The sequence below is a fragment of the Leuresthes tenuis genome, unplaced genomic scaffold (assembly GCF_036924035.1).
Source record: "Leuresthes tenuis unplaced genomic scaffold, fLeuTen1.0.hap1 SCAF_22, whole genome shotgun sequence".
Classification (NCBI taxonomy): Eukaryota; Metazoa; Chordata; class Actinopteri; order Atheriniformes; family Atherinopsidae; genus Leuresthes; species Leuresthes tenuis.
In genome coordinates this window covers 19,868,716-19,888,992 of record NW_027325376.1, presented here as the reverse complement: position 1 = coordinate 19,888,992, position 20,277 = coordinate 19,868,716, and the positions used below count along the sequence as shown (strand labels likewise).

Here is a 20,277-nt window from a genome sequence, read left to right as displayed (position 1 = left end):
ATATATTTAAGATTTTAATGATCAGTCCAGACTTAACAGTTGCTCAGTGCCTTCTAACCAGTGTCTCCATTCTTCCAAAGCCAATTTCATTGCTAGCAATTCACGGTCCCCTATATCTTAATTCCTTTCTGCAGGAGAAAGGCGTCTGAAAAAGAAGGCACGGGTGAAAACTACAGAGTCGGACATTGTTTTGACAAAATTACACACCGATGCAACATTAATTTTAGTGACCTCCGATTGGCGTAACCGGGTGTCATTACCACCGACGTGAATTACTATTTTACTGTATTTACACTTATCCTTAGCCAGCAGTTTTAAATAGGATTCTGTGTCACCCGCTCTGGCCCCTGGAATACATTTGACTATGGTCGCTGGTGTCGCTAATACCACGTTTCTGACTATAGAGCTGCCAATTACCAGGGTTTTGTCCTCAGCGGGTGTGTCATTGAGTGGGGGAAAATCTATTTGAAACGTGGACAGGTTGACTTGACTTTAGGACTATGACTCCTCTTCCTGACAGTCACCCAGCCACTCTGAGGTCCCGGCTGCTCAGCATCTGCTAGGGGACGACTAATAGAGCTAGCTAGGCTGGTTGGCTCTGCACTGGCTAAAGGGGCCTGGCTCGCTATTGGGTGGTTTTCAACAGTGCAGAGCCGAGCTTCCAATTCAGATAACCTCGCCTCCAAAACTACAAAATGACTACATTTGTTACATGTGCCATTATCACTAAAGGAGGCAGAGGAGTAACTAAACATCTGACACATGGAGCAGGTGAAAGCAAGAGATGGAGGAAGAGAACTAGTAGACATGCTAAGCTATGTTCAGGACATTACAGTTAGAAAAGAACTGTACAACTGGCTTGTTTGAAAGTGTTGAGGAAGAAAGCCTCTTCTCTTTGGAAAAAACAAACAAACAAAAAAAACATGGTAACACAGCTTAGGTTTGCAAAGTTACATCTGAACAAACCATAACACCTCTGGAACAAGGTCCTTTGTAAAGACGAGAACAAAGTGGAGATATTTGGTCATAATGCACAGCAGCACGTTTGGAGAAAACCAAACACAGCATATCAGCACAAATATGTCATTCCAACTGTCAAGCACGATGGTGGGCTTGATGATTTGTGCTTGTAGGATCTTGCAGTCATTGAGTCGACCATGAACTCCTGTGTAGTATTTTAGAGGCAAATGTTAGACTGTCTGAGAGTTAAGCTTGACTTAAATTTGGTCATGTAAAGATCAAAGTCCAGACCTCCACCTGATTGAATTGCTGTGGTGGGACCTAAAAGGGGAAGTTTTTTTGTTTTTTTTTTAAACCTGGACCTTATTTCTGGCATAAAATACATTCATCTACTCATCGATAACATTTTGGTGAAAGTTGACGTGAACAATGTACACAGGGTTTGCTACTGCTGATAACATGGTTCGTGTTTGTGTATTTCCAAATTGTCCAAACAAAATGACTCCTTGGACGAAGTTCAGCTTTCACAGGCTTCCTTTGTGTGACCTGGATTTACTAAAACTCTGGCTAGTTGCGCTGAAAATGGACCTGAATACTGAAGTGGGAGCATTGAAGCGTGTGGATCATTGGGTTTGCAGTGCTCACTTTGCTCGGGAAGACTTTTTTCCTCCAAAGGCACATTGTCCACGACGTCAGAATCTGATAAATATTCTGCCATGTTGCACAAAACTAGCAGTTGCGTTCATTCTTTCATTCGTCTTAAAGTATTGGTGAAATAAAGACAGATAATGCCTTATTTAGAGGCTGTATTGTCTATGCCCCGTTTACTCCCATTATATTAAAATATGTGGCTCTAGAGTGATCTAAATAGCATTCAAAGGACGCCGACTTTCACCAAAATGTTATTGATGAGTAGATGAACGGGTTTTATGCCAGAAATAAGGTCTAGGTTTAAAAAAAAAAAACAACTTCCCCTTTAAGAGAGCTGTGCATAAAGAAATGAGAGATGAGTAATGAATCCCTTTACATTGGTTTCTTTCTTTTTCTTGTAATGTTGATAAGAAGTCCTTGGCCTTTGCAGCTTTGAAACACATCTGTCATATTCTTAGCGTATGTGGCCTTTATTTTACCTTGATTTATTTTTTTATAACTAAATCCTGTTTGTGGATTCATAATAATGCAAAATCCTCTCAATATACACTTCTTTGCTACCAGTCGATTTTATTTCCTGAATGAAGACTGCAGGGTCAGACTGTGCCTTGTTGTTATGGTCTGATCACAGATAAAGGCTGTTTATTAAAAAGCCTGGAAGGGGAACCAAACCCTCATAGAGAAGCAAGCTAAGCCAACCAGCATCCAGAGATATGCACACACACACACAGTAGGGAAGCACACAAATCTGAGCCCATACCTATCACCTCAGCATTCCTTCATAGCAGAATGTAAAAGGACAAAATTACTCTTTCTGAAGTCTGAAGCTGCACTGATTGGTTGGATGATTCAGATTTATGCCGTGGTCAGAATATCTTCCCAGCTCACTTCTACACAGGAATGAAATGCAAGAGATCCTCATATAAACTCACAAACTTCATTATTGAAGGAGATCTACAGGTTGCGGAAATGTATATTCAGCAAATTGGGATTTGTGTCTTTCTGGCTGTGTGTATCTCTGGTGTGTTGTTACAGGTATTTGGTGCCTCAAGCTTTAAAGTCCCCCTCTCTTTACCCATATCTTCATTTTTGCCCTTCTTATCTCTTGTGCTCAGTTAATGTGCTGCCCAATTGTGTGATTTCTGACTCAAATTGTAATGTATCCAGTGGTGCAACCATTCTTCCACGGCATCTCTGTCTTTTTCCCTTCATATGATTTTCCTTACTCCCTACTAAAACGGAATAATTTAGAAATGTTTTAATTCCAGGGGCCAAATGCTCAAAACTGTATTGAACCTTGACTAAGGATAATTACACACATACATGATTATTTTTGTGTGAAGTTTTTCCTCCACCATAAAAAAAAAAGATGTACATACAGCCGTGCGTCATGAAAACAGTCAGACTTGCAACATTCCTGACAGGACTGACAGGTGATCTCAAAAGTTTTCTGTCATTCAAAGTTCAAATGTTTTGTTTTTGTTTTTCTATGTTCAATTTCAGTGCCTAAAATGTAATTGTTTTGGATCCATGTAGATGATAAGAGTGAACTTATAGAAATATCAGCAGTTATTCATGTTCATGTGTCCAAGGCGTGTCAGCATGTCCGCAGCAAAGCAGAAATCCTCATATGCATTATTTTAGATTTTTAAAGCAGTGCATATATATGGCTCTGTTTTATCATTCTCAGTTAACTTGAAACTACGCGGTTGTGCACAAACCGCTGATTTTCACTCCCGATTTTAGCAATTAAAGGACACTGACACTCCCAAATTTTGTAAGCTGAATATATTAACATTGTTCAACAGGAAATTACAGTTTTATGAGAAACTGAGATACTCAATGAAACAGAAAATTAAATCTGTTCAGTTTGGAGCTCTTAACTCACAAAACATAACCTCCATCCATCCATCCATTTTCTATACCCGCTTAATCCATTGGTCGGGTCGCGGGGGGGCTGGAGCCTATCCCAGCAGTCCAGAACATAACCTGATGGGAAAAAAAAACATTGAATTGATCAACTCTTTGAAGTCAGAGGTAAGAACCCTTCTGAGCTAAACAAGAAAAGTTTGGATTACAAATGAGAGAAAACTGAGCAGATTATAAACATTAACAATATGTTGATGAAGATTCTCAGTCATCCAGGTCATGGTAATAAAAGAGCTTGAATAAGGGCAACTGGACATCTTCATGGCTTTTGAAGACGTTTCACCTCTCATTCGAAAGTTTTTTCAGTTTTAGATGGTGGGGAGTTTCAGTTTATAAGCAGAGAAGGTTGTTACTTCGTTATGCTATTTCAAATACAGACAGAAGCATGGCTGTGTCATGTGATCTCCAGTGTACCCCATTGTGGCTAATCTTTATATGGAGGAAGTGGAAAGCAAAGCACTGAGGTCATACAAAGGAACAACACCAAGCCACTGGTTCATAAATGTGTATGACACCTGGGTCAAGATCAAAACTCAAGAAGTGGAGCCTTTCACGGAGCACATCAACTTGGTGGACATCAACATCAAGTTCACAAGAGAGGATGCAAAAGACCACAAGCTGCCTTTTTTGGCCTCTGCAGTGCACATAGATGAGGACGGAAGTCTAAACACTCAGGTTTACAGGAAACCCACACATACAGACCAGTACCTGCTTTTCATCACATCATCCACTTGAACACAAACTGGCTGTCATCAGAATGCTACACCACCCGGTGGAGATTGTACCTACCAAGGCTGAGGGAAAACAAAGGAACATCAGCACTGCAAGAAAGCTCTTCAAACCTGTGGATACTCAAACTGGGCCTTTGTAAAATCAGCAAAGACAAATGGACCAAACCACACAGATAGAGACGCTAAGGAGAACAGATGCAAACATACTGTAATTCTATATGTGGGAGGAGTCTCAGAGAAACTTAGAAGGATCTTCTTTAAACATGACATTCCAGTGTACTTCACACCCAAGAACACCCTCAGACAGAGACTGGTTCACTTAAAGGATGAAATACGCAAACAAAAATTGATTGATGTCGTGTATGCAGTGCAGTGCAGCGAAGAGTATGCCGACCTTTATGTAGGAGAGACCAAATAACAGCTCCACAAGTGCATGACATCACATAGGAGAGCCAACTCTTCAGGTTAAGACTCAGCAGTGCACCTACATCTCGAGGAAAAGGGACACTCTTTTGAGGACATTACTTTACACATTTTGGTCAGAGAAGATTGATGGTTTGATGGAGGAGTCAGGAAGCCATCTGTGTTAAACTAGAAAAAAACATTCTTTAACAGAGGAGGTGGTCTCAGGTATCACCTTCCTAGCACCTACAATTGTCTCTCCTCCCCAGGCAGTTTCACAACCATTCACACCTTGGATCCTATGACCAAAATTCGCCCTTTCAGGCAGGTAGACAATTCAGAGGTGATAATGACTGTTATCGAGATGCACATTGGTCAGGGGGTGCAGTGACACATGTGACTATAACAACCCTCTCTGCTTATAAGCTGATACTCTTCACCATCTAGTTTATAAGCCTTTCGGATGAGAGGTGAAATGTCTTCAAGATTCAAAAGAAGTCCAGCTGCCGTTATTCAAGCTCTGAACGATTAGCAATGAAGCAAAATCGGGAAGACAAAATAAACTACTCCTGAATAAACTATGTAAAACAGCTTTCTTTTATATTTTGAATTATGTCACCACATTTTTCAAATGAATCTCGTATTGCACACATTTTCACTGTACATAACAATGCGAATTTCCCCATTGTGGGACAACAAAGAAAAATCTAATCTAATCAAATTTTCTTTATAAAAAACAGTTTGAGTGTAGGGAAAAGATGCATGAATGTTTTTGTGTATGTACATTGTTCACACATCTGACCCCAAGTCTGTAATTCCCTGTGTAATACTTGTTGTTTTGGGAATAAAATGGTGGAACAATTTTTGATTCAAAATGTCTATTGCAGCATCTAGAGGGGAAGGAAGAAGGTGGAGAAAAGGGGTGAATATAAGTAATAAATAAGTTTGAACCCGATCGACATACAACCTATGGGAGGAAATTATAAGTGAGAGATTTATAATGCTTCCTGCTGCGTTGAGTCACTTTAAAACTATCCAGACTCCTGAATTAATGGGTTTATGACTGCATAATAACTTCACATGCCTGACTCTGGGGTTTACTTTATGTTTTAGGCAAGAGAGGCTGATGTAGAACAAGACCTCTGTATTTTGTGCCCTGGCTGAGATTGTATGTAGGGGGAAATAAACTTAAAAATGGATGCATTAAGTTTTGTACTGCCTGTCTGACATATTTTATTTGATAGATGTTTGATCAAAGGGCACTTTCACTGATGCAAACCATCTGTTTCACCCAGACACACTAATGATTTTAAACCATTTGTCTCTTGATTAATACCCAGAGAATATTATTGTTTTAACTACTTATCTCTTAATTATCAACAAGACCACAGCCTAGATCTTGCTCCAAGGTGTGAGACTTTTTCCATGCAACAAAAAAATAAAACTTAGCCGGCCGGCAGAAAAAGGAAAAGTTCTCTATTTCATTGCTCATCAGAGGTATTAGGAAGGAAGCGTGAAAATCACTACACTATATTCCATAACACTACACAGACATGTTGCTCAAGATTATTTCAGAAGATTACAAGAAAGGCTGGCTCCTTTGAAGTAAATTATGAAGAAATGAGGACTGAATCGACACTTTTGAACAGTTCTGTACATGAAGACATCAACCTACTGAGCAGCATTATTGTTAGGATTTGTGGATTTTTCTTTGGATTTGTTTTTTCTTGTTTTGGTTTTTCTGTTTTTGGTTTCTATTCTGTTTTCTTGTTTTTTGAGTTTCTATTGCTGTATTCTATTTTGGTTGATCAATTTCTTGGTTGATCTATGTTCTTAGTTAGGTAGGTATTTTCTTTGAGCTTATCGTTTTAGAATCTTGTGCTGGTCATCACTACCAGTTATCCTCAGTTCTCAGGTCTACTGCATACCTGTCTCTACTCAAACAGCCACAGCTAAAATCAATTTCTTGTTTGTTCCCTTCATTGCATATTTACCTTGGTTAGTCTCAGTCTCTATCAGATCCTTGCCATTACTATCTTGAAGGTCATTCTCTGTAGTCTGTTCTGAGTTAGTCCGTTTTTGCCATCTGGTCTGTTTCTAATTTTAGTTTTCTCAGTTTAGTCAATGATATCTTTGCTTTGCCGTGTCTTTTGTTTGCCACTTTGGTTTAGAATTATCAGTCAAGTTTTCATCTGCCTCCAGTCTGCTAATCTGCCTTTGGGTCCTTTCCTCTCCACCACCCCCAAACTGTAACAGCTACATGTTATACAATCGATACAGGTACGGCCAACTCAGCGCTCCCTTTTGTTTTACAGTGTCTTCAGTTGTTTTTTATTGTACTGAAGTACAAATATACCTCAGATCTGCTGTGACTGTGTTGCTCACTACATTTTGGTGATATGCTGACATTTCACTGTAAGCCCTATTACCTCACTTCCTGTTACCGCTGTTGTGTTCTGTGGGATTTTGCCTCTTTTTGGATTATTAAATATCACTTAATTTCTTCTTATAGTGACACATTTCACATTGTAAACACTATCACACACTCCTTGTTCTGTACCACCACCACCACCACCCATAGATCATTGATGTTTCGATTTATTTTACCCTTCTATCAATGTGTCTAAAGCTCTCTAGCTTAACATGGCTACCAGCTCCCTCCCCCCATCTCCTGCTTTCACTTGTTTCATGTGTAAGATGTTTAGCTGCTCCTCTGCCGCCTTTAGCAAAAATGGTATATGTAACAAATGCAGTCTTTTTGATGTTTTGGAGGCTAGCTTGTCTGAATTGGAAGCTCGGCTCCACACTGTCAAAAATCACCCGATAGCTAGCCAAGCCCCTCTCGCTGGTGTGGAGCCACCTGGGGTAGCTAATCCCATTCGCTTTCCTCCAGCAGATCCTGAGCAGCCAGGACCTCAGGCTGGCTTGTTGACAGTCAGGAAGAGGAGACATAGCCCTAAAATAAAGCCCATGGTTCCCCATCAACCTGTTCACATTTGTATTAAATTGTCCTCACTCAGTGACACACCTGCTGAGGAAAGAATCCTGGTAATTGGCAGCTTTGTAGTAAGAAATGTGGCATGAGAGACACCAGCAACCATGGTGAAATGTATTCCAGGGGCCAGAGCGGACGTCGTAGAATCCTATTTAAAACTGCTGGCTCAGGATAAACGTAAATACATTAATACAGATTTTCACGTTAGAAGTATTGACACCCGGTTGTGCCAATCAGAGGTCACTGAAATGAATGTGGAATCAGTAAGTAATTTTGCCAAAACAATGTCACACTTTGTAGTTTTCTCTGGACCCCTGCCAAATCTGACCAGTGATGACATGTTTAGCGGCATGTCATCCTTCAACCGCTGGCTGTCTAGTTGTTGTCTGGCAAGCAATGTGGATTGCATAGATAATTGGCAATCTTTCTGGGAAAAACCTGGTCTGATTAAGAAATATGGCATCCATCCCACTTCGGAAGGGGAGCTCTCTTATCTAGAAAATTTGGCGGAATTTATTAGTGATCCAAAGACATTGTTAGAAAATACACTCACAGACAACGGCTTGAAACCAAGAAATCACTCAAAGGCCTAAGTATTTTACTTGCAAGGGGAGAACAACACACAAACCTTCTCTCTGCAGATTCACAAGAGTTCTCCAGCGAGTGGTTGCCTCCCTTCACCTTTTATTTGGTATAATATCACACACACACATACAATCTTCTACTATATTTCATGTGCCGAGACCTGGGATACATGAGTATGCAGTCATTGACTTATTTGGGCAGTGTGAAGATAATGATCAGAGTGAAGATAACATTCCTTTTTAGTACACTGTTCTCTTTGTCTCACCTGTCCTCCTTGTGAGTTTCGATATATAATGGCCTCTCTGGCCTTGACATTTATTCAGTGATAATATGCAGACTTTTCAGACAGACATGACAACCCAGGATTCAGAGTTGTAGTTTTACACACTTCTCTTTACTTCCCACCTGCTGCTACACAAAAAATTAACTGAACAAAAACTTTTAAATGCGGTTTATTGAATATTAGATTAAGATTTTATTCTTTATGTAGATACATGAAATACATGAAATTACTCCTCTGCATTTAACCCATCCAGGTTGGCACCTGTTGAACACACACATGCACACGGTCACACACTCATAGAGACAGATGCTATATACACTGGAGCAGTGGGCAGCCATTCGCAGCCCCCAGGGATGGGGGTATGGTACCTCGCTCAAGGGCACCTTGGCCGTGGCAAGAAGGTGGACTGCCACCCCTCCAGCTGTCAGTTTTCTGTCACCAATCTTTTGAGGTTTCAGAAATCTGGCTAAAACAGGTGCATCGTTTTACCATTAATGAAATAACCTCATAACTATTTAAATTAGGGCCAGGACTCGATTTAAAAAAAAAAATAAAAAAAATTTAAATTTAATTAATTAGAGGCTTTGTAATTAATTAATTTAAATTAATTGCATTTTTAATCTTATATAGATATTTTACCTAAAAACAGTGAGAAGCAATTTTTTTCACATGGATTTTAGTATATCATTGAATAATGCCTGAATACATTAGCTTAAGCAACAAAATATTGTTTGTTTTGTTTTTTTTTCAAGATGGTATGGTACTACTAACCGTGCTCTTATCGACGCTTCCATCCATCTATCTATATTTTTTAGTTGTTTTTTTGCCTTTTAATGGACAGGTAAAAAGAGACAGAAAGCAGAAAGAGGGGGAATGACACGCAGTAAAAGGTCCTCCGATGTGGGATTTGAACCGGGGCCGACTGCTGCGAGGACTGTATCCTCTATACACGGGGTGCCTGCACAACCTACACAAACTACACTACTGACTATCCCATCCATCTGTCTTTTTTTAAAACAAAATCTCCCATCCACGGGGCCAACCAAAACGGTCTCTTTGTTCATGTTTTACTATTGTTCACTGTGGTTTGTTGTTGTCTGAAGTCAGTGGCAGCGCCAGAGTATTTTTTCTGGTTCTGTTTTTTCTGGTTCTACTATGGGCCGTTTGTGCTTCTCCGTCATTTCGATGACGTAGCTACGACGGCGACATAGACCCCTCTGCCGTAGCCTGACGTGCACCTCCTTACGCGGGCTGTGATTGGTCTGCTCAGAACGTAATTTCCGGCAATTGCTTTTCCGGTCTTAATGGCTGTATATGGCGAAGAAGCTCGTTGACATTCGAAATTATTGAAAGTGCATTTGTTCATCCAGGTTGTAAATTCACACCAGTAAATTCACAACCAGTGTTGTAAATTCACAACCAGTGTTGTAAATTCACCCGTCCCCAGCCTCGACAGGTCGTACAGACCACCTTTGCAAACGTCTTCTCTGTCGCCTGCGCTTCAACATTTGCAATATAAGCATTTGTTCTTCAATATTGATGAGCTCCAACTCCAAAGTTAGCAAAGCAACTAACAACAATCAGAGAAGTTACTTCGGGCCAATTTAGTTAAATAGGAGACTTCTTGGTTGTTTGGAGGCTTGTTTCACCATGGGCATTCACAGTATTATGCGCAGGACTTCTTAGTATTAGCCACAAAGTCGGCAAATTCTGTTTGTAAAATGATGTTATAATGGCCAAATACAATCAAAAGTAATTTTTCATTCTTAGCTGTGAAAGGTAATGCCATGAGATCTGGTTTGCTAACTCTGTGCTAGGTTGTCTGTTATGTGGAGACACAACACTGGTTCATTCCTTGAGTTATATACGTTTTTCTACTTGAATGTCTTATAGGTCAGGCGTATGTGGGTTATTAAACAAAATAAATACCTCGTCCATTTATAAAAACTGGACTAAAAATGACTGGAGAAGCTAAAGAAGCCAAAGAAAACAATGTCCAAAGGAAAAAAAACTTAAAGACCTTCAGAAAACCTGGAGAAATATTGCTCCTATTGATCACTGGAAGCAAATATATATGGCTGTAGTGAGGGCTGGATCAAGACTTTAGCAGAGTTTGGTAGGAGTATGACGACCAAGTTTCCAAGAGGAAGACGTTGTTAGTGTTACTCAGTAACACTTTAAACAATCACCAAATAAAGTTTTTTTTAAATTTTTTTTTTATTTCTGTCATGTAGAACCAAAAAAGGCTTTGGTTCTTTTGTAATAACAAATATTTAAGCTATCAATCAGATAGTGTTTTATATTTGATGATGGTTTTTGCATAAATCATGTGGACTTCAAGCTTGTCCATATTTCATCCAAGCTTTAATGTGTTTTTTTTTTTTTTTTCTGTGCTCTCTTTGATGATTTAGGGGAGTGTGGTAACTGCAGTTATTTGCATGACTTGTATTGCACTGAAAAGAAAATCTTGAGATTAGATTTCAGGTTCAAACTGGGGTTTGTTTTTCCGGATTTCTTGGAAGAGACGAAAAGGTAGAGCGATACTGTATACAGAGTAGGCTATGAGTCTCTGGAAGAGTTTAGCGTACTCATAACAGAGGTCATGATTGACTTGAAAACAGATTTCCTCTTTTGATTGTTTTTTTTTTCTTTTTCAAAAGGTTAAGATATGTTGTTCGACTTTTATGGGAAATGGAACATGAACTGTATAGGATCAGTGTACATTCAGTGCTTCTGTTGCACCATGTAACGGTCAAGCTAATGTTAAAGTTTTCTTGTCAATGTAATTTTGTGTGTTGGGCTAACATCAGACAACCTGGCAGTTTCAAACTGAATTCATGTTCTTCTTGTGCTAACTACTAGGCCAACTTGTAGCCTTTTATAGTTATGTGTGACAGCTTCATTTAGTCTGTAGTTGATCTTAAAAGTGTTATACTGTTATATTAACACACCAGTTATATTGCAAAAAAGAAAGTAAGAAAACAATGACAAAGTCTTTGAAATGGCCATGATTTCTGTTATTTTTGTGTTCTCTTTTGAATTTCCCCCAGGGGGGATAAATAAAGTATTTTTCTATTCTATTAAATTTATTTCTAAGATGAGGAAGCACATTAGGGGCTATTGTGGGGTTCACGTGCACTGGGGAAGTGAAGGATTTAATTATTGGATTTGACTGGATTATGATAACAATTAATTGAATTCAAATTGGCTGTAATTGGACTGTATTATTGAACTGCCTTGAGATGACATTTGTTGTAATTTAGTGCTAAATAAATCAAATTGAATTGAATTTAAATAAATTCAAACTTACAATTCAGTCACAGCTTTATCAGTAATTGAGAATTAAGACATAAGACATAAGAATAAAAACAGACAGCAAAACTGGTAACCTCGGAAGGCTGGGACGGAGATACTGTAGTACAGTTGGCAGAATCAAACATGAATCTAGAAAAATATTCAGCAAGTTAATAACTTTGCCAGCTTTACCTTATACTATAAATAAATATATTTTCAGAAAAAAGTGCCTTATCTTGAGCACACCAGAGTACAGTGAAGAAAATCTACACAGCCTAAAGGATTACAATGACAAATGTTTTGACAGGGTCATCATGGGAAAACCAACCACACTCTGTCTACCAGTAAAACAACTTTGAGATCCAAAAGAAAAAGTGCAAAGAAGAATCACCCAGAGCAAATTTTCTCCCGCTAATGATTTGATGGACATTCTGATTCAATTCAATTTAGTTTTATCTATATAGCGCCAAATTACAACAACTATCATCTCATTGCACTGAAATGATATAGTCCAATTCAAGCCAATTGGAATTCAATTCATTGTAATCATAATCCAATGAAATCCAATAAATTCATATAGAGCCAATTCAAAAACAATATCCCAGCTAAGGAAACCAACAGATTACACCAAAACTTGTCGTCAGTCCAATCTCCCGTCCTGAGCATGCCTGAAGCGACTGTGGAAAGGAAAGACTTCCTTTTAACAGGAAGAAACCTCTGGCAGAACCAGACTCAGGAAGGGTGGCCATCCGCTTCGACCAGTTCGGGTTTGAGAAGACAGAAAAGAGGGGGGAAAAAACAACATAACACCATTCAAAGGATACCTGTTGGAACAGGGAAACACAAGTTAATAACCACAATAATGTCACATGTACATAATATCATTTGAGAAATTATACAGGGGGAAAAAGAGAGCAAAGTGAGGAAAGGTGTGACAGATGAGGTCCCCCAGCAGTCTAAGCCTATAGCAGTTTAACTATGGGATGTTTCAGGGTCACCTGAGCCGTCCCAGTAGAAGTGTGTGTAGAATTCCCTCCATTAACTCTCCTATAGCGGCAAGTAGCCACATAACAGTAGCTATGTGCTAACAGAACAATAGTACACGTTCATTCATACATTGTCTTAAAGTATTGGTGAAATAAAGACAGATAATGCCTTATTTAGAGGCTGCATCGTCTTTGCCCCGTTCTCTCCCGTTGTATGGATATACGATGATCGCGAGTTATCTAAATAGCTTCCGAAGGACGCCGACTTTCGCCAAACTGTTCTTGGTGAGTAGATAAACGTATTTCATGCCAGAAATAAGGTCTAGGTTTAAAAATACCGGAGTTCCCCTTTAACATGAGAAGGAAATTGTTGTTTTATTACCGTACTTTCCGGACTATTAGCCGCACCTGAATATAAGCCGCAGAAGCTAAATTGCATTATTTGTACATATACAAGCCGCACCTGACTATAAGCCGCAGGTTTTTTATGTTTAATTACCATATGGTTCGTGCACAGAGGGGATTGTTGGGAAAGAGACAACTGTTTGGGGAAGCTTCTATTTATTAACATTTCAACACAAGTTGCATAACGTTTTCAACCATTTAGTGCAATAGTAGCTACAGAAGATACAGAACATATAAAGCTACAACAACAAATAAAATGCCTGTAACACGACAGTAAGTCTAAATTGCAGTAACACGGCTGCTTAAAATATACGGTTATCAGCCTACCAGAAAAGTTATTACCGTAATCCTCCTCTTCATCTTCATCAACATCATCAACAACAAATAAAGTGCCTGTAACACGACAGTAAACCTAAAATTGCAGTAACACGGCTGCTTAAAAAAACGGTTATCAGCCTACCAGAAAAGTTATTACCGTAATCCTCCTCTTCATCAACATCATCAACAAATAAAGTGCCTGTAACACGACAGTAAACCTAAAATTGCAGTAACACGGCTGCTTAAAAAAACGCTTATCAGCCTACCAGAAAAGTTATTACGGTAACCCTCCTCTTCATCTTTGGTGAAGTACACGGCTGTAACCAGAAAAGTCAAGTCATTAATCCTCATCTTCGTCTTGTTCCTCCGCACTAAAACCACAAAATTCCTCATCTTCCGTGTCGGAAACAAATAGGTTCAGGGCTTCGTCAGCCACTCTCCCCTCTCTTTTGATGTCGCTCTCAAAACCAACGAACTCCTCTTCGTCACTGTCGGAATCGAACAGCCTCTGAAAGGCCTCAGGTGTGGCGGCGTCCTCCTCTCCATCACGCAGCAGTCCAGCCTTTCTGAACCCGTTGGTGATTGGGGATTTTTTTACACTCCTCCACGCCATCAGGATCCATTCGCAAACTTGTGCGAAGGTGGCTTTTCTCATGCGACCCGTTTTGGTGAACGATTTATCACCCCTCGTCATCCACGCCTCCCACTGAACGCGTAGTGCCACTTTGAATGCACGATTGACACTGATGTCGAGTGGCTGCAGATGCTTCGTTGTGCCCCCAGGAATCAAAGCTGGAACAGAGTTTGTGCTCTTGATGGCTGCTTTAACCGAATCTGTTATATGCGCCCTCATACTGTCCAAAACTAGCAAAGCTTTTTTTTGCCGAAAGTATCCTCCAGGGCGTTTGACGTAGCACTCATTCAGCCACTCCTTCATTACGCTTTCCATCATCCACCCTTTCTTGTTGACTTTAAAGGAGATGCCGTTTGGGATCTTTTCTTTTGGCATTGTAGTCCTCTTAAAAATCACCATTGGCGGAAGCTTCACTCCAGATGCTGTGCAGCCAAGAACACAAGTGAAATGTGTTCGCTCGTGTCCAGTGGTTCTCAACGTGACGGACGATTCACCTTTCTTGTTAACAGTCCTAGTGAGAGGCAGGTCAAATGTTAATGGCACTTCATCCATATTTATGATCTGGTCCGGTCCGATGGAGTATTCCTCTATCTTTCTTTGTGTGAATTCGCCAAAGTTTGTTATTTTTTCCTGGTAGTCGGGAGGGAGTTGCTGGCACACAGTCGTCCGCGCCCTGATGGACAGTCCCTTTCGCTTCATAAATCGGAAACACCAGGATATGGTCCACCTCTAAAATGTTCAATTTTCATTTCGGTGGCGACTGCTTTGGCCTTCAGTCGGATCTGCACGGTGGAAACACCTCGGCCATCTGTTCTTTGTGTGTTCACCCAATCTTCGAGAACGTCTTCAAGTTCAGGCCATTTGCTTTTGTGACCTCTGAAAGCTTTTTTTTTACTTTTTGCATTGAGACAATTCTTCCTGCTGGCGTCTCCAACGTCTCACCATTGACTCGTTGATTCCAAGGTTACGTGCAGCGGTTCTATTTCCTTCGTTTACTGCTAAATTGACTGCTTTTAACTTAAAAGCTGCATCATATGCATTTCTACGTTTGTTTTCCATAATGAGGGTGTCTCACAAACTGTCTTGCGCTCAAAATGGCCGTCTTTCTCGCTGTCGTTCTGTCTCGTACCACTCCGGTAGAAGTCTGCTTCCAGAGGACCTCCGCGTTCCCGCGCGCGGCTACTTGTGTGTTGAAGCAAATGTGACGTCAACATGGTGGATGGTAAAATCCATAGATTTAGGTATCCCCCTAGTGGCCGTTAGCTGTAAAAATCCATAGATAAGCCGCACTGTTATATAAGCCGCAGGGTCGAAAAATGGGGGAAAAATGGGGAAAAAGTCGCGGCTTATAGTCCGAAAAATACGGTAGTTGTTTCATGTGTTAACATATCTTTGTTTTTCTGAGTTGCACTTGAAAGCAGCATGTTTATCTGAGTTGCACTTGAAAGCAACACGTTTACAACTGCACTTGAAGGTAGTACTCAGGTACACCGCATTTAACCAATCGAAAGGCAGGTAGCCTTATAGCAATCAATTAGTGTACACGTTCCGCCTATTGTGTAGGAGGCAGGTCTGTATGCAGTATTTTGCCACAAAACAAAAAGCGTTAATCACTGTGCTCAAGCAGTTACACAGGCGAACCGTCTTTTATCTTGTGAGAGCTGAGAGTCTCCAACGTCGCTCAGCACTGGATCAAAGCGCGTCAGTCAGGTCTTTTGGAGACCCTTAGTCTCCATAGGAACATCCAGTCTATTGGAGAGGATCCAGAGCCCTGGATGGGGTGATTTGGAATCATTCTGTGATTCATAGATGGCGATCTTCCCAAAGATCCTAAAGAATCTGGATTGGCTCTTCGTCACTAACTCCAATTGGTATTTGGGCCAACCTGGTTGGCCGGATTGCTATGCATTCCAAAAGAGTTAGCACGTGACTCTAATCATCCTATTAGAGGAACATTTGGAAGGAACACAAACAAAACAGTACTGGTACAAAGGAAAAACAAGACTCATTATTTTAAAGGTTGTAAACTTTTGTGATACAGTACTGACTAAAAGAGTTTACTTTGGCAATTTACTTTGTGGTTGGTGTTTTTCATTGTTCGGCTGTTCAGGTCTATCGTAATTTAGCTCTCTCCCAACCTAGCCATTCAGTGTATCTACTATAAATGGGTTACATTAACATGCACGGCATACATAGAGATTTGTGCAGCACAGACAACCAACTACAACACTTACATAGCATAGAATAGAAAAATGTTTTATTAATCCCCCAGTGGGGGAAATTTTTCTTTTTTACTTATTTTAATATTTACAATTATTATATATTAGAATAACAAAGTCAGCAATCACTGTTAAAAAGCCTTATGGCTGTGGGGACAAAGGACCTCCTGAACCTTTCAGTCCTACAGCACAGTGAGATGAGTCTCATTGTAATCAGGCAACATCATAACCATGATAGTGGGATATTCTATGATTTAGTGTATTGAAAAAGTATCTTATAGCTTCGTGCCAATCGTGCATGTGCACTGTAGCTTTAGCTTACCAGTGCACGGGTGATCTGCGCACGTCTTTTTAACACAACTTTAGTCTTTGCAGTCTAAACAGATACATAATTTTATCTATTTCAAAATCGGATAACTCGCGTTGTCACAGAGAAACAAGGAATACTTTCGGAAAGGGTATGTTCTGCTTTTTCTTTTGATATATGGTGCATTGTGTAGTGACGGGGACTTTGTAACTTATTCAGCCGTACTTTGCAAAGACATAACTTTGTTCCGTTTGTTTTTTGTCTTCATAACGTGATTATTTCGGCATGTACAGATACTCTTTGCAAAGCTCTGTTTCTGCTGTCTATTGTGATATGCGTTTCATGTGTATGCGATGGGAGTTCGTTCAACGGAGAACTATGGGTGTGAATTTGCCCGCAAAGTAAACTCACTCACCTTGAATTATGTGAATAAATCTGGATGTCTGTCTTTAAGGTACTTCGCTAAATTGGAAGTGTTTCATCCTCAAAAATTGGAAGTGATCATCCTCCTCAAACGCAAAGTACTTCCAGACACTCCTAGTATTTTTCTTTTCGACGAGTCGAGGCAGAGCTGTCGCTGCAGTTGCCATCTTCCGTGTTCCTTTAGCATTTAATGGCACACTAGAACACTTGTAGGTGTATATGGTGTCCATGTTACGTTCTGAGGAATTTAATTCCGGGTACCAACAGTACCTATGGTACTGTAGAAAAACGAGTACCGTCACATTTTTTTGAATTGTGGCATGGTCTTGGTACCTAAGTATCGGTTCTCGTGACATCCCTTATGTTGATACACTTTTTTCTTTCATATGCTCCTGCAACTAATGCCTCCCAAGGAACAGTCAGCTCTATGAAACAGACTCTCATTCTACTCCTAGACCTTCAAAACTATATCAGGCCTTAGATTTGCTGAGGCTATTTCCTGGGGAACAACAAGCTTTCCTCCTAAATCTACCTGCATGTCATTAGCTTGTTAATACTTGGTTATGTCGCCACGTATACCGGTCTTGTGACAGACTAACCTTACAACCTGACAAAATATGCATTAGAGTTGCAGTACCTGAACACAATGAATATAACGGGTCTCCATTTACCCAGAGTTTTAGGTTCTGAGGAGTTGGCAGTACATCACGTTACCCCTATCAAAAATCTAATACGCCTTTCCTCCTTACTCCACAGCTCTTTCTAACTAAGCTTTTTTTCTCTACACCTTCCCAATTCAACCACTGTCCCTGCTTAGCCTGAGACACTGCCTTTGTACTCCTTAACATTTCCTCCTGTCAATGAACCTGCTCAGCAACTAGCTTTCTCTTCTTCTTTGGACCTGCTCTACTCCACACCGGTTTGCCTGGGCCAAGCCCCAAGCCTCCCCAGCCTATTTGAACATTATCCACAATCTCTGTATGTCTAAGAGTTGCTTCTGACTCCTGAGCTGCCATTCTTGGATTCCATTTCCTCCCCTTGGTTGGGTTTGGAACCACCTAACTAACTACCACATCTTTACTACCAGCGAACAGGAGCTCTGTCCGAACAGTCAATCCAAACTTGACTGTTCAAGGAGGTTTTCTCCTTAATTGACACTTTCATATTGGATTTGATCAATCTGTCTTTGTTGATAGGATATGTATGCTGTAATTAAACCTTTACTTAAACCTACTCTTGATTCAGAAGTGTTGGCTAATTATCGACCTATATCCAATCTCCCTTTTTTGTCTAAAGTTCTTGAAAAAATAGTTGCAGTTCAACTTTGTGATCATTTACATAGAAATAATTTGTTTGAAGAGTTTCAGTCAGGATTCAGAGTGCATCATAGCACAGAAACAGCACTGGTTAAAGTTACCAATGATCTCCTATTAGCCTGTGATAGCGGACTTATGTCTGTGCTTGTCCTGTTGGATCTCAGTGCTGAATTTGATACGGTCAATCAGTGTTTTATTACAGAGACTTATTATGTTATTGGGATTAAAGGAACTGCATTAGGGTGGTTTAAGTCATATTTATCTGAAAGATTTCAGTTTGTTCTTGAAAACGAAGAATCTTCATCACACACGAGAGTAAGTCATGGAGTTCCACAGGGTTCCGTGCTTGGACCGATTCTTTATACACGTTTAGGTAACATTATTAGACAGCATGGCATAAATTTCCATTGCTATGCTGATGATACTCAGCTGTACTTGAAACCAGATGAAACCAATAGGTTGGACAGACTACAAGTCTTAAAGACATAAAGACCTGGATGACTCAGAACTGTCTGCTTGTAAATTCAGACAAAACTGAAGTCGTTATCTTTGGACCTGATCGCTTCAGGGATAAATTGTCTAGTTATATAGTTACTCTAGATGGCATTTCTTTGGCTTCCAGTACTACAGTGAGGAACCTTGGAGTTATATTTGACCAGAATTTATCATTTGACTCGCATATAAAACAGGTTTCTAGGACTGCCTTCTTTCACCTTCGTAATATTGTTAAAATCAAGAACATCCTGTCTCAGAGTAATGCAGAAAAACTACTCCATGCATTTGTTACTTCAAGATTGGACTATTGTAATTCTTCTTTATTGGGCTGTCCCATATATTCTCTGAATAGCCTCCAGTTTATCCAAAATGCTGCAGCCAGAGTTCTGATGAGAACTAACAGGAGAGATCATGTTTCTCCAGTTTTAGCTTCTCTTCATTGGCTCCCTGTTAAATTCAGAGTAGAATTTAAGATTCTTCTTCTCACATATAAAGCTCTTAATGACCGAGCTCCATCATATCTTAAAGATCTCATTGTAAGATATTTTCCTAACAGAGCACTTCACTCCCAAACTGCATGTTTACTTGTGGTTCTCAGAATTTCTAAAAGTTGAAGGGGAGGCAGAGCCTTCGGTTGTCAGGCCCCTCTCTTGTTGAATAAGCTGCCAGTAAATATCCAGGAAACAAACACCCTTTCCACTTTTAAGATTAGGCTTAAAACTTTCCTTTTTGATAAAGTTAGGGATGGCTTAGGTGATCCTGAAACAGCCCATAGTTAAGCTGCTATTGGCTTAGACGGCTGGGGGACCTCATCTGTCACACCTTTCCTTTCTTTTCTCTCTTTTTCCAAGAGTATGTTTTTTTAATTTCTCAAATGATATTATGCACATGTGACATTATTGTGGTCATTAACTTGTGTTTCCCTATTCCAACAGGTATCCTTTGAATGGTGTTACAATGTTTTTTTCCCCTTATTTCTGTCTTCTCAAACCACAGCTGGTCGAGGCAGAAGGCCACCCTTCCTGAGTCTGGTTCTGCCAGAGGTTTTTTCCTGTTAAAAGGGAGTCGTTCCTTTCCACAGTCGCCTCAGGCATGCTCAGGACGGGAGTTTGGATTGAAGAGAAATTTCGGTGCAATCTGTTTCCTTAGCTAGGATATTGTTTTTGAATTGGCTCTATATGAATGAATTAATTTATTTTGAAATTAATTCCTTGGATTTAATTGGATTATGATTACAATTAATTGAACTCCAATTGGCTTGAATTATTGAAGTGCCTTGAGATGACATTTGTTGTAATTTGGCACTATATCAATAAAACTGAAATTGAATTAAGATTCAGTTTT

General features: G+C 39.9%; 1 protein-coding gene and 1 pseudogene across 1 annotated transcript in view; both read left to right on the top strand.

Moving 5' to 3' along the window:
- afap1 (actin filament associated protein 1) overlaps positions 1-20,277 on the top strand; it is a 123,826-nt gene that overhangs the window by 19,011 nt on the left and 84,538 nt on the right. The window lies entirely within an intron of this gene.
- Positions 7,317-8,261, top strand: LOC140282309 (uncharacterized; annotated as a pseudogene).